The sequence below is a fragment of the Trichosurus vulpecula genome, chromosome 4, assembly GCF_011100635.1.
Source record: "Trichosurus vulpecula isolate mTriVul1 chromosome 4, mTriVul1.pri, whole genome shotgun sequence".
NCBI classification, from domain to species: Eukaryota; Metazoa; Chordata; class Mammalia; order Diprotodontia; family Phalangeridae; genus Trichosurus; species Trichosurus vulpecula.
In genome coordinates this window covers 348,252,860-348,266,188 of record NC_050576.1, presented here as the reverse complement: position 1 = coordinate 348,266,188, position 13,329 = coordinate 348,252,860, and positions in this window count along the sequence as shown.

The window sequence follows — 13,329 nt, the reverse complement described above, 5'->3', positions numbered from 1 at the left end:
GAGAGATAATTTAAAAATTATTGGACTACCTGAAAGCCATGATCGAAAAAAGAACTAGACAACATCTTTCAAGAAATTATCAAGGAGAATTGCCCTGATATTCTAGAGCCAGAGGGCAAAACAGAAATTGAAAGAATCCACAGATCACCTCCTCAAATAGGTCCGAAAAAGAAAACTCCTAGGAACATTGTCACCAAATTCCAGAGCTCCCATTTCAAGAAGAAAATACTGCAAGCAGCCAGAAAGAAACAATTTGAATATTGTGGAAAAAACAATCAGGATAACACAGGATCTGGCAGCTTCCACATAAAGGGCTTGGAATACGATATTCCGGAGGTCAATGGAGCTAGGATTAAAACCAAGAATCACCTACCCAGCAAAACTGAGTATCATGCTCCAAGGCAAAATATGGATTTTCAATAAAATAGAGGACTTTCAAGCTTTCTCAGTGAAAAGACCAGAGCTGAATAGAAAATTTGACTTTCAAACACAAGAATCAAGAGAAGCATGAAAAGTTAAACAAGAAAGAGAAATCATAAGGGACTTACTAAAGTTGAACTGTTTTGTTTACATTCCTACATGGAAATACTATGTTTATGATTCATGAGACCTCAGAATCATAGTAGCTGAAAGGAATATGCATATATATATATGCATATATACATATGTGTGTGTTTGTGTGTGTGTGTATACATATAAATATATACATATGTGTGCGTCTATGTATGTATGTATGTAGGTATGTATGTGTATATATATGTGTATATATATATGTATGTATATATATACATATATATATATATACACACAAAGGGCATAAAGTGAGTTGAATATGAAGGGATGATATCTAAAAAAATAAAATCAATTTAAGGATAAGAGAGGAATGTATTGAGAGAGGGAGAAAGGGAGAGATAGAATGGGGTAAATTATCTCGTATAAAAGTGGCAAGAAAAAGTGGTTCTGTAGGAAGGGAAGAGGGGGCAGGTGAGGTGGAATGAATAAATCTTGCTCTCATCGGATTTGACCTGAGGAGGGAATACCATACACACTCAATTGGGTATCTTACCCCACAGGAAAGAAGGAGGAAGAAGATAAAAAAGGGGGGATGATAGAAGGGAGGGCAGACAGGGGGAGTAGGTAATCAAAAACAAACATTTTCGAAAAGGGACAGGGTCAAGGGAGAAAATTCAATAAAGGGGGATAGATTAGGAAGGAGCAAAACATAGTTAATCTTTCACAACATGAGTATTGTGGAAGGGTTTTACATAATGAAACGCATGTGGCCTATGTTGAATTGCTTGCCTTCTTATGGAGGGTGGGTGGGGAGGGAAGAGGGGAGAGAATTTAGAACTCAGAGTTTTAAAAACAGACGTTCAAAAACAACAACAACAAAAAAAAGTTTTTTCATGCAACTAGGAAATAAGATATACAGGCAATGGGGCATAGAAATTTGTCTAGCCCTACAAGAGAAGAAGGGAAAGGGGGATGGGAGGGGAGTGGGGTGACAGATGGGAGGGCTGACTGGGGAACGGGGCAACCAGAATATATGCCATCTTGTGGTGGGGGGAGGGTAGATATGGGGAAAAAATTCATAATTCAAATTTTTGTGAAAATCAATGCTGAAAACTAAATGTATTAAATAAATTTAAAAAAAGAAAAATGAAAAAAATTAAAGCTAAAAAATTAGAATAGGGTAAATGGAAGCTAATGACTTCATGAGAAATGAAGAAACAATTAAATTAAAAGTATGAAAATAGAAGACAACATGAAGTATCTCTTTGGAAAAACAACTCACCTGGAAAATAGATCCAAAAAAGATAATTTAAAAATTACTGGACTACCTGAAAGCCATGATAAAAAAAAAAGAGTGTAGACATCATGTTTCAAGAAATTATCAAGGAAAACTGCCCTAATATTTTAGAACCAGAGACTAAAATAGAAATTGACAGAATCCACCAAATACCTTCTGAAAGAGAACCTAAAATGTATATTATAGTCAAATTCCAGAACTCCTACCTGAAGAAGAAAATATTTCAAGCAGTCAGAAAGAAACAATTCAGGTTATCCTAGAGCCACAGTCAGGATAACAAAAGATTTAGCAGCTTCCACATTAGAGCATCCGAGCACTTGGAATGTGATATTCCAGATGGCAAAGGAGGTGGAATTACAATGAAAAAACATCTACCTAGAAAAACTGAATATAATCCTTCGGGGGAAAATGAACTATCAATTAGAGGAATTCAAGCATTCTTGATGCAAAGATCAGAGGTGAATAGAAAATTTTACTTTCAAATACAAGACTCAAGAAAAGCATAATAAGGTAAACAGGAAAGGGAAATCCTAAGGGACTCAATAAATTAAACCATTTACATTCCTACATAGGAAGAGTGTGCTTGTAACTCATAAGGACTTTGCCAGCATTAGGGCAGTTAGAAGGAGGATATATAGACATAGGGCACAAGTGTGAATTGAATATGAAGGGATTATATCTAAAAAAATAAATTCAAGAGGTGAGAGAAGAATGAACTGGGAGAAAGAAGGTGGTAAAATGGGGTAAATTATCTCACATTTTTACATGAGATAAGCAAGCACAAGATTTTACAGTGGAGAGAAAAATTGAGGAGATGAGGGGAAGGAGGAGAAACTTACTCTCATCAGAATTGGCTCAAAGAGGGAATAACATACACACTCAATTGGGTATAGAAATCAATCTTACCCTATAGGAAAGTAGGAAGGGAAGGGTATAAGACAAGGGGTGTGACAGAAGGGAGGGCAGACTAGGGGATGGGGTAGGCAGAAGCAAAACACTTTTAAGGAAGGACAGGGCGAAAGGAGAGAGAGAATATACTAAACCAGGGAGGGAAGAACAGGATGGAGGGAAATTCAGTTGGTAATATCCACTGAAAAAAATTGAAGATATTTCTCTGATAAAGGCTTTGTTTCTCAAACATATAGAGAACTGAGTCAGATTTATTAAAATAAGAGCCATTCTCCAATTGCTAAATGATTAAAAAACATGAACAGTCTTCAGATGAAATAATCAAAGCTATCTATAGCCATATGAGAAAGTTTTCTAACTCCCTATTGATTGGAGAAATTCCAAGATACTACCTTATACCTATTAGATTGGACAGAAAAGTAAAATGACAAATGTTGGAGGGGATGTGGAAATTATTGAAACATTAATGTACTGTTTGTGGAGCTGTGAACTGATTCAACCATTCTGCAAAGAAATTTGGAACTATGTCCAACGGGGTATAAAACGATGCATACTCTTCAACCTAGCAATATCACTAATATGTCTGTATCCAAAAAGAGATAAACAAAAAAGAAAAAAGAAAAGGACTTATATATGCAAAAATATTTTGTAGCAGCTCTCTTCTGTTGGCAAAGAATTGGAAATTGCGGGGATTCCCATCAACTGGGGAATGGCTGAACCTGGATAGACTTAGCTGAGCTAATTCAGAGTGAAATGTGCTCTGTCCAAAGTAACAGCAAGATCATAGTATGATCAGCTGTGAATGACTTAGCTGCTCTCAGCAATACAACAATACAAGAAAATTCTGAAGGACTTACGAAAAATGCTATCTATCCCCAAAGAGACAATGAATTATCCTTTTTTCCTTTTACTTTTTTTTCCTTGAGGGTTTTTTGTCTACATTTTCTTTCACAACATGACTAATATGGAAATGCATATATGGAAATGATATAGGCATAACCTGTATCAAATTGCTTGCCTTCTCAATGAGGGGGGAAGAGAGGGAGGAAGGGAGAGAATTTGGAACTCAAAGTTTTAAAAAAATGTTTAAAATTGCTTTTGCATATAACTGGAGAAAAATAAAATACTAAAATTCAAAAAAATGGGTATTTCGCAGCAACAATTGACTCTAATTTCTGAATCTAATTCTGTTTCTCAACTACTTCTCAAGGTTAGCTTCTTTTATTGCTAGTTATACTCTTTATATCTGTTGGAGCCTGAATTGGAAGACATGAATTTTTCTGTCCTCCATCTGTGTGTAAATAGCTCTTGATAAGTTGGCTTTCTTGCCTGAGTTCTTACTCTACAGTACTCTACCCTCATCAGTGACTCTCTTTGGAACAAAAAATAACCAGCCTAGGTTTCTGAACAAATCCTGAAGGATTATACTAAGATTTGCTGGGTAGATTACTCTTGGTTGTAATCTTAGCTCCTCTGTCTATTTGGAATATGATATGTAAGCTCTCCACTCCTTTACTGAGATTTTTCATTAAGGGATCTCTTTCAGGAGGTGATCGAAGGATTCTTTCCATTTCTATTTTATCCTCTGGATTTAAGGCACCAGGGTAGTTTTCCTTGATAATTTCTTGTTATATGATGTCTAGATTTTTCTTTGATCATGGCTTTCAGATAGTACGATGATTTGTAAATTTTTAAATTAACTCTTCTTGGTTTGTTTTCCAGGTCAGTTGTTTTTCTGAGGAAATAGTTCACATTTCTATTTTTTCACTCCATTGACTTTGTTTTGCTGTCTCTTGATGTCTCATGCAGTTATTAGCTTTCATTTGCCCAATTCTAATTTTAAGGAATTGTTTTCCTCAGTGAGCTTTTGTACTTCTTTTCCCATTTTCTGAACTCTGATTTTTATGAGTTATTTTCATAAATGAAAATTTTAGTTCTTTTTTCCATTTAGCCAATTGTTGGGTGGTGCTGTTTTTCAGTATATTTTTATTTCATTTACTTAATTGTTAATTGCCTTTTCATAATTTTCTTGCATCATTCTTTTCTCAATGTTTCCTCTGCCATTCTTATGTAGTTTTGCAAATTATTTTCTAGGTCTTCCAGGAATTTCTGTTGGGCTTGTGTCCAAATCACTATTTTGGAGCATTTGCTTGTAGCTGACTTGACATCATTATCTTCTCTTGAGTTTTAAGTCTTGACCTTTCCTTTCATCATAATAGATTTTTTTAATGGTCAGGTAATTTCTTTTGTTATTTTCTCATTTTTACAGTCTATTTCTTAACATATTTAATGTCAAATTTGGGCTATGTTACCTGAGAAGCAGTAGGGGCAATTCTTTCCCATGCTTTAGACTTTTTCTATTTTGAGAGCTGGTTCTGCGTGCTTCAAGGTGGTATAGCCATGAAACGTGTAATTACTACTCCCTAACAACCACAGGCGATACTATTCTTTGGGGCCTCTCCTCCCTTGGGGCAGCAAGTGCCCTTCTCTCTCCTAGAACTGTGACCCAGAAGTGGTTATAGGCAGTCTAGCTGCCAAACATTACTACCATAGGTGTCCTCTGTAGTCTCTTTCTGACCAGGTTCCAGATTCCCTTTCCATCTCTGATTTGAGAGCTGCCAAAGCTGCTACTGCTACTGTTGCCACCTCTAATGTCTACCACTTGTGTTGGTGCCATGTGGATTCTGGATCAATCTAAATCCCTAAGTCACAGATCTCTCCTTCTGATCTCCTATATTTTCTATAGCTGTAGCAAATGTTTCACCTCTAAATTTTACTGGCTCTGCCACTCTAGAATTCAATGTGAACTGTTATTTAAAGTTGTTGGGAGGCGATGTTGGGAAATCATTACTACTTTCTCTACTCTGCCATCTTGTCTGTGCCCATGGAAATCCAGAGTGACATCCCAGAAAAAAAATTCAATATAAAAACCATATAATTTCTGATTAGAAAAAATGGGAGACAGTTACATAAAACCACTGATGGGATTCCAAAAGTTGAGTTGAATAACCTAAATGTTGGTTTTTAAATTATTTTTTTTCATGTATCAAGCAATTTTCAGCCATTCTTTTCTTGATATGTAACCCTTTAATTTCCATTACTCTACACTACAAAAAAGAAGGAAGAATATGTTTGTGTGTTTGTTCTTTTCCTCTTTCTTTAAATTTTGGATATCTAAGTGTGAAGTATTATAAATAGCTTTGTTGTATTTGAGCCATAAGTCAAAATCACTATTCCAAAAAGCTCTACTAATTCACAGGTCTGCCAACAGTGCATTAATGTGATTGATACTGACACTTCTAATATCTGTCATTTTCTCCTTGTTCATCAATATTTCCAGCATAATGGATGTGAAGGTTATTTTTATTGGTATTATTCTTATTATTAGTGACTTAGTGCACTTTTAAGTCTATTAATAGCTTGGATTTTTTCCTCTGAAAACTATTTACTCATATACTTTCAGCATTTATAAGTTGGGAAGTAGTTCTTATTCTTCCAAATTTGAATCAATGTCTTGAAGATGATATGTTAATCAGTGAATCCTGGTACACATTTATTTCCAAGTTAACTATTTCCCAGATATTCTTAGCTGTATTAGCTTGGCTTGTGCAAAAACTTAAATTTTACATGAATTATTATAAAAACTTTCATTTTATTTTCTGTGATCTCTATCTTTCATATATATGTGTGTGTGTGTGTGTGTGTGTGTGTGTGTGTGTGTGTGTGTGTGTGTGTATTTATTTGAGTTCCATGACAACTTTTGATATAGGAACTATAGGTATCATTACACAGAGAGACCAAGAGACTTGCTAATGGTTGCACAGCTAGTATGTATGTCAGATGTAGAATTTGAACAAAGGTCTTCTTGATTCTATTCCCACCACTCTGTTCAGGGCTTCAGGCTACCCCTGTCCTCATCCTTCTGCTGTTTTGTTTTTCTTGTAAATGACTCTCATCAAAGCATACAAAGCATACTTCACTGAATTACAGATATAAAGTTCTGGAAAAGATAGCTAAGACCCTGGATGAAAGTAGGAATCCAAAAACAGTCTATATTAACAATGGTGGACTGATATGATGAAATTTAATTGGTGGAAATGTAAAGGCTAACAAAAAAAGTTAAATCAAAAAAAGAAAATCAATGTCAGAAGTACAGGATTAAGTAAGCATGACTTGAGTAGTCTATGTTAGTATAAAAAGTAGAAAATGTGTGTTCAATTATTACATCAATGATAAGCAAATAATGGAAAGAACAACATTCACAATGATGAGGATATCATATATAAAAATAGATCCCAAGATAAAAATGAATTTAAACAAGAAAATATGAAAATGCTATACATAGAAGGACAAAGTGATAAATAATTTGGTAGAAGATAGAGGAAGGAGCAATGATATGACTCCATTGGCATTTCCTTGACGGTTTACTTATAGGAAGTTAAATAAATTTAATTGAATATAGATGCAGCTGGTGGTATTGTGAATAGAGTGCAAGGCCTGGAGTCAGAAAGATTCGTCTCCCTGATTTCAAATCTGGCCTCAGATACTTATTAGCTACATGACCCTCTGTAGCCCCAATGCTATACTCACAGTGGCTGCAGCTGCTATGAATATGCCAGCATAGTTATGAAATGCAAAATATAACAGACACTTTCCATGGAAGATGAAATGAAAACATTTATTCAAACACCAGAAAGCCAAATGCTTAAGAGCAACAAAGAAATTTATACACATTATCAATGTAGACAGTACCAAGATCCCCAAGTCTACCCTCCATTAGGACCTTCCCACAAATGAACTCTCTTACTCATGCTAGTTCCTCTGCCTGCTCTCTCCTTCCCAGCTCTGACTGCTCTGTCTCACTTCTTGCTCCACCACATCCTCCTCCACCTGTTCTTTAAGCTTCTCCCACCACAAGCTCCCGTGACTCAGACTTCCATGTGACTCATACTCATGTGACTCAGCAGGGCACGTGGGCCTATTAACGGATAGGAAAGCTCTTCCCATTGCATTAACAATACACCCTAGTGAAGTCATTTCACCCTGTTTGCTCAGTTCTTAATTTGTAAAATGAACTAGAGAAGGAAATAACAAACCACTCCATTATCTTTGCCAAGAAAACCACAACTGAACAAAAACAATAAGAAAATAAACTTAGTTAAATCTAGAGGCAGTTAGTGGCACACTAAACAAAATGCTAGGCCTGGAGTCAGAAATACCTGAATTAAACTCTAGCCTCAGACATTTAGTAGATTTATACCTTTGACAAACCACTTAACTTTTGTTTATCTCATTTTCCACAGCTGTAGCACTTACATAATAAATGGCACCTTCCTCTCAGCATTGTCATAAGGATCAAGTGAGATTAGCTTTCTTAAAAAACGAAAAAAAAAGCATTTATCACAGTGACTTTCACAGAGTAGAAGTATTGTAAATATTTGTTCCCTTCCCCCTCCTCTTTGTAATAAAATAATTTTATGGTGATTTATTTAATGTGTTTTATAGAAAGTTACTAAGATGCCTTAGGAAAACTATATCAGATTGTCGTATTAATTATATGTTACCTGATTTATGACATACACCCAGTTGCATCTTAAAGCACTATAATTTTTTAGGAAAATAGTCATACTTAGCCAAGTGGTACTCCCTTTATATACATCAATTACAAGGATACATTACAGAAATTATCTGATACAGTATAACCAATGGAAAGTACGTCATAAATATTATAATATCTTAGTTTTCAAATATTCCTTAATCTTTTCTGTTTTGAAAAGGATTGACCTTAATTATTTCATACTCTACCAAACTAAGATTAGGAATTCACCTATAAATTTTCAAATACATCTGTGGGACAAAAAAAAAGGTTTTAGCCAGTCAAAGAATGTGTTAGAATATCACTTGTTATTCTTTAAATGACATAAAGTGTACCAATTATGATAATTAAAACTTTGAAGGAATTTTTTAATTGAAGTTTAATACAAAGTACAAATATTACTCAATTTTTTTTTCTTAATAGTTTTTATAAATAAATATAAAATATATATTTCTTGCAACAGTTAAAATAAGAGATAGAACCTCATTAAGGATTAAAATTCATGTAATTTCATTCACATCCCCTTCCCAAAATGTTTTCCCAATAAAACTGCTCTGAATATATTTTGCATGGCCTAATCAAATCATAGAAATTCTCTTTTGCAAAGATTGTCCTATCAACAGTAATATTTTCTATAACATCTTTATAGATATGAGTATCATCAAACCAAACTGTCCAGTATTCATTGCTCATAATCAACTTGGATCAAGTTCTCCTGCTGTGTATTTTCTTTCCAATCACACTATGCTTGCACAGAAATTAGCCAATTTATTTTATTAGGGTTAGGATTATGGTTATTGTTAGGGTTATAGTCGGAGGTTAGATTTAGCATTACATTAGTGTTAGAGTGACAGTCGTATGTTTAGATATCTTTCCTGATAGTCCATCTCCTCTGAGGAATTCTAATGATGGTTTTACCATGTTGCCTGGAGAAGAATAAATAATGAATAAAAAATTGGAATCACTGAGCTGAAATAGATTGAGTATGCATATTATAGTCATATGTAACTGCTATCCTAAATGCATGCTTCATTTTATTCCTGCAATTATGTTATGAAAAACTTAACATAAATTCCTCCTTTAGGCAGAAACTATTCCTCACTTTGAACCTTAACCTCCATCCTATAATTAGCAGCATATCCTTTAATCATATATGATTATATCTGGAAGGGTATTATTACCTCCGGGGTGCGAAGGGAAGAAATATCTTCCACTTCCCCCTACTCACTCTGATTCATCCAGTCTTGGAGTTTTGCCAGTAGTTGCCTGTGTTCCCCATACTTAAGCTTGAAAAACTGAAATATATTATAAACTTCACTTGATATGTAAACAAATTTCTGCATATCATCTTCCTGTTTTGGTCAATTCAATGTACTAGTCATGTCAGCTTCTATATGAAATAATTGTTACTGTCTCCTCAATGACTAATTAAATGTGAACCATTAAATTACATTCAGGACTCTACATAATATGGTATCATACTCCTTTCCAAAATACTTTCTGATATCTGTTTTTCCTTGAATATCCTATGTTCTTTTAGGTATTTCCATCTTTACTCAAACTGGTCCTATCATTTAGAATAACTTCTGTTATTTCTCCCTCTCCAAACCCTACCCATATTTTACTATCAAGTTTCTTGAAGCTTGCTCTGATTTTCTCTTATGGATAAGATCTTTCCCATTTCTGAATATCTATGGCACTGCTTTTCCATATGTAGTACTATCACTCCTAGAGATGAAGTGATTTCTATATTTTCTTTATGCCTTTAAGTTAAGGAAATTAGGAACTGATTCAACCATTTCAGTTATATCTACCTCATTTTGGGTTTGCTTGATAGAGATACTGGAGTAGTTTGCCATTTCCTTCTCTAGCCCATTTGACATATGAGAAAACTGGAGCAAATAGGGTTAAGTGACTTTCCTAGGATCACACAGGTAGGAACTGTCTAAGGCCATATTTGAACCTCAGGTCTTCATGATACCAGGACTGGAGCTCTATCCACAGAGCCAGTTAGCTTCCCCTCTGAGGAAAGTAGCCATATTGTAATCTGCATTCCTGAGGCAGTCCAGTACTCTATGAATTAGAGGTTGGAGTTGTAAGGAAGTGAAACACAAGTATATCATTCAGCAGTTTGAAAAGGTTTATTTATCTACATCACAGAGATGTTCAACAAGCATACTAAAGCACTGAGCTAGGGTTTGTGTAGCTCATCTCAGCAACAGAAGGAATTTCATCTGGTTGACAAGACAGTATGTAGCTTTTCATGGGATCTTGGGACTTCCAAGTCTGAAGGACCCCAATTCCACATGTATGGGCTTTTTTCACCTTTCATTGACAAGGAAGACAAATCAATATTCCCAGAGACCACAATGTAGTTTTATCAAGAGTAGAGTAACTTGAGCCTTAATCTCTGGACCAAGTAAGTCCCAGGAGACTACTTTAGTTTTTTTTTTTTTTTCAGGGAAAATAATAGTCATGCAGTGGAGAGAGAAATTACCTTAATAGATAATGGTCTTATCAAATTTGTCCCTTTTTGAAGAAATAGTAAAGATCTTACAAGGGATCTTGCATGATTTTAATGCTTTTTGACATTTTATATAATAATCTTCATCTTGAGAAGTGAAGATAATTGTGATGATGGTGGGGTTGATAATGATGATAGGTAGTATTTATATAGCACTTTAAGATTTATTAAGTACTTTACTTATATTATTTCATTTTAGCCTCACAAAATTCAATTATGCAGATGATAATGTTATCATCATTTACATAAAATGAGGATGAGATTGTTTAAATGACTTGACTAAGGTCAAACAGCTAGTAAATATCTGAAGTAGTATCTGTATTCCAGTCTTCCTAATTTCTTCAAGTTTAGAACAATATCCACTGCATTACGTAGCTGGGGAGAAATCAGCCACAGCCAATACTAAGGGAGAAAAATAAAAATAAACAAATAAGTTCAAAAGATATCAAAAATAGAATATATAAAACAAAATATTTTAATAGGCTCCAGAAGGAGTGATGAAAAATATGCAAGAGAAAAGGGCCACAAATCTCTGACTTTTCTTCCTCATTTCACAACAGGGAACAAGATCTCAAAATCTGTTCCATGTGGTGGGTGACGTGAGATCTTTGTAGTTAACACTGACTCTCTGATATAAGATGGTGACAATGAGCAGGAATAACATCCAGAACATAAGGGCCACAGAATATATTATGCCTTCTTCATAGTCCACCCTTTTTTCATCCACGTCAGGTCATCTGCAGTAAAATGACAGAGTTTATAAAGTCCCTTCCATGAAGTAGTTCCTGGTGTCTAAGTTCGTACCGAAGATTTACAAATATTTCTCCTTACCGGAAACTTTTTGGCTCACCTACTCAAAAATCCCCCTCCTAGGAATCACATCTTTGGGAGAATGACACTAAAGCTTTTCATTTGTAGGTGCCTATTTACAAAGGCTGTCCTCTTTTTGCACAAGGATTGAGGTATGACTTTTCTAGCTCTTCACCACATACACAGAATTTCCAATAAATCAGCCAGGGAATAACCTTTATTCCAAGCAAACAAACTCACCATAGTTATACAGCTATACTTTTATCTCCCTTATAAGGTTAGCAAGACATCTCCCAACAATATCAGCCCTTGATCCAACAAGACCTTTATGAGAAGTAATTAACAATACCATCTCAGTGGAAAGGAAGCCTATCAATTGAGGGGTGTCTGAATAATATTTTCTTAGAGTGTAAAATGTGTCTTAAAAGGCTTAAGGCCCATGTAACTTTGCAAAATGGAAGTAATATGAAAGGTTTCAGATGGAACAATATCCAAGAGTGATTCATTCCTATTGGGACAATTTTCCTGGAGACAGGATCCAAGAAGCCATTAGATTGATGGCATTAGGAAGGTTGGACAACTGGCCTAGACAATCACATTCATAACAATTCAGCTGTTGATTAGCAGAATCAAACCTTGTTGTCCTGAGATAGCGTAAGATTGTAAATTTGCCAGTTGGAAACAGGGTGAGATGCATTTGATTTAGGCAGGCGATCTAACTAGCACAAGGATCCCAGTTGGGCAAAATAAAAATCCTTTTTTTAGTTGGGATATTCAAATGATTCTGTGTGAAGAACAATATGGCCCCCATATCAAGACTGACAGGATTTGCTCTCCAAATGTTGCCATTTTTTAAAGGTTTTTACTTTGTTGTTTAATTCAGAAAAGGTCATTTTATATTTCTTTTGGGGGCTAACATGTTCCACAAAAAATTGTATGTAGTAGTGATACATCAGTAAATTTACCTTCTACTGCTTCATCGGTCCACAAAGAACATAGCATTTGATTATGCAGTTATGTTTTTTTTTAGACTGCAAATCACTTGGAAATACCAAGTAATTTTGAATACTCTCCAGGAGTCATTGCAGGTAAAGATCTTCTGATTCCCATACCTCAAGACTCTATCATATCAAACATGGAATCTACAATTCAGTCAATTGGGAAAACTTTCCTGGACCCCCATTCTCCCATTACTGTGTTAGTAGCCACTAATGTTAAATTGTATATAGCTTTCTCATAAAGGATGAGGCTGATCAGGAAAAATGGTGGAGGCCCATTTAGCTACTTAAGGAGGCAATATTCTCAGTCCCCGAATAGAGGCCTCTCTGTCTGACACAGTTGCAACCTGTTTGTGAATTACACTAAAATTGAAGGGACCAGGTTAAGTGACATTTTGAATGTCATTTAGGTATAGAGGCTGTCTGTTTCTTACCTGTCTTGTTAGAGGGGCCACTTGCATCGTGCAACACATAATGGACAACTTTGGATGATAGGTGACTGAATGACCCTGCTAGCTTCTTTCAGCATTGACTAGTGAATCATAAGCAACTCTATTTCAAAATTTGTGTAGTAATTGGGGACTAGTCCCACTTTGGAAAATGTCTATCTTCACAAATCTGAAGACTGCTTATTTTGACCATCCCTTTGCTGCACGTGAAAGTTGCATTCAATCTGGTATTT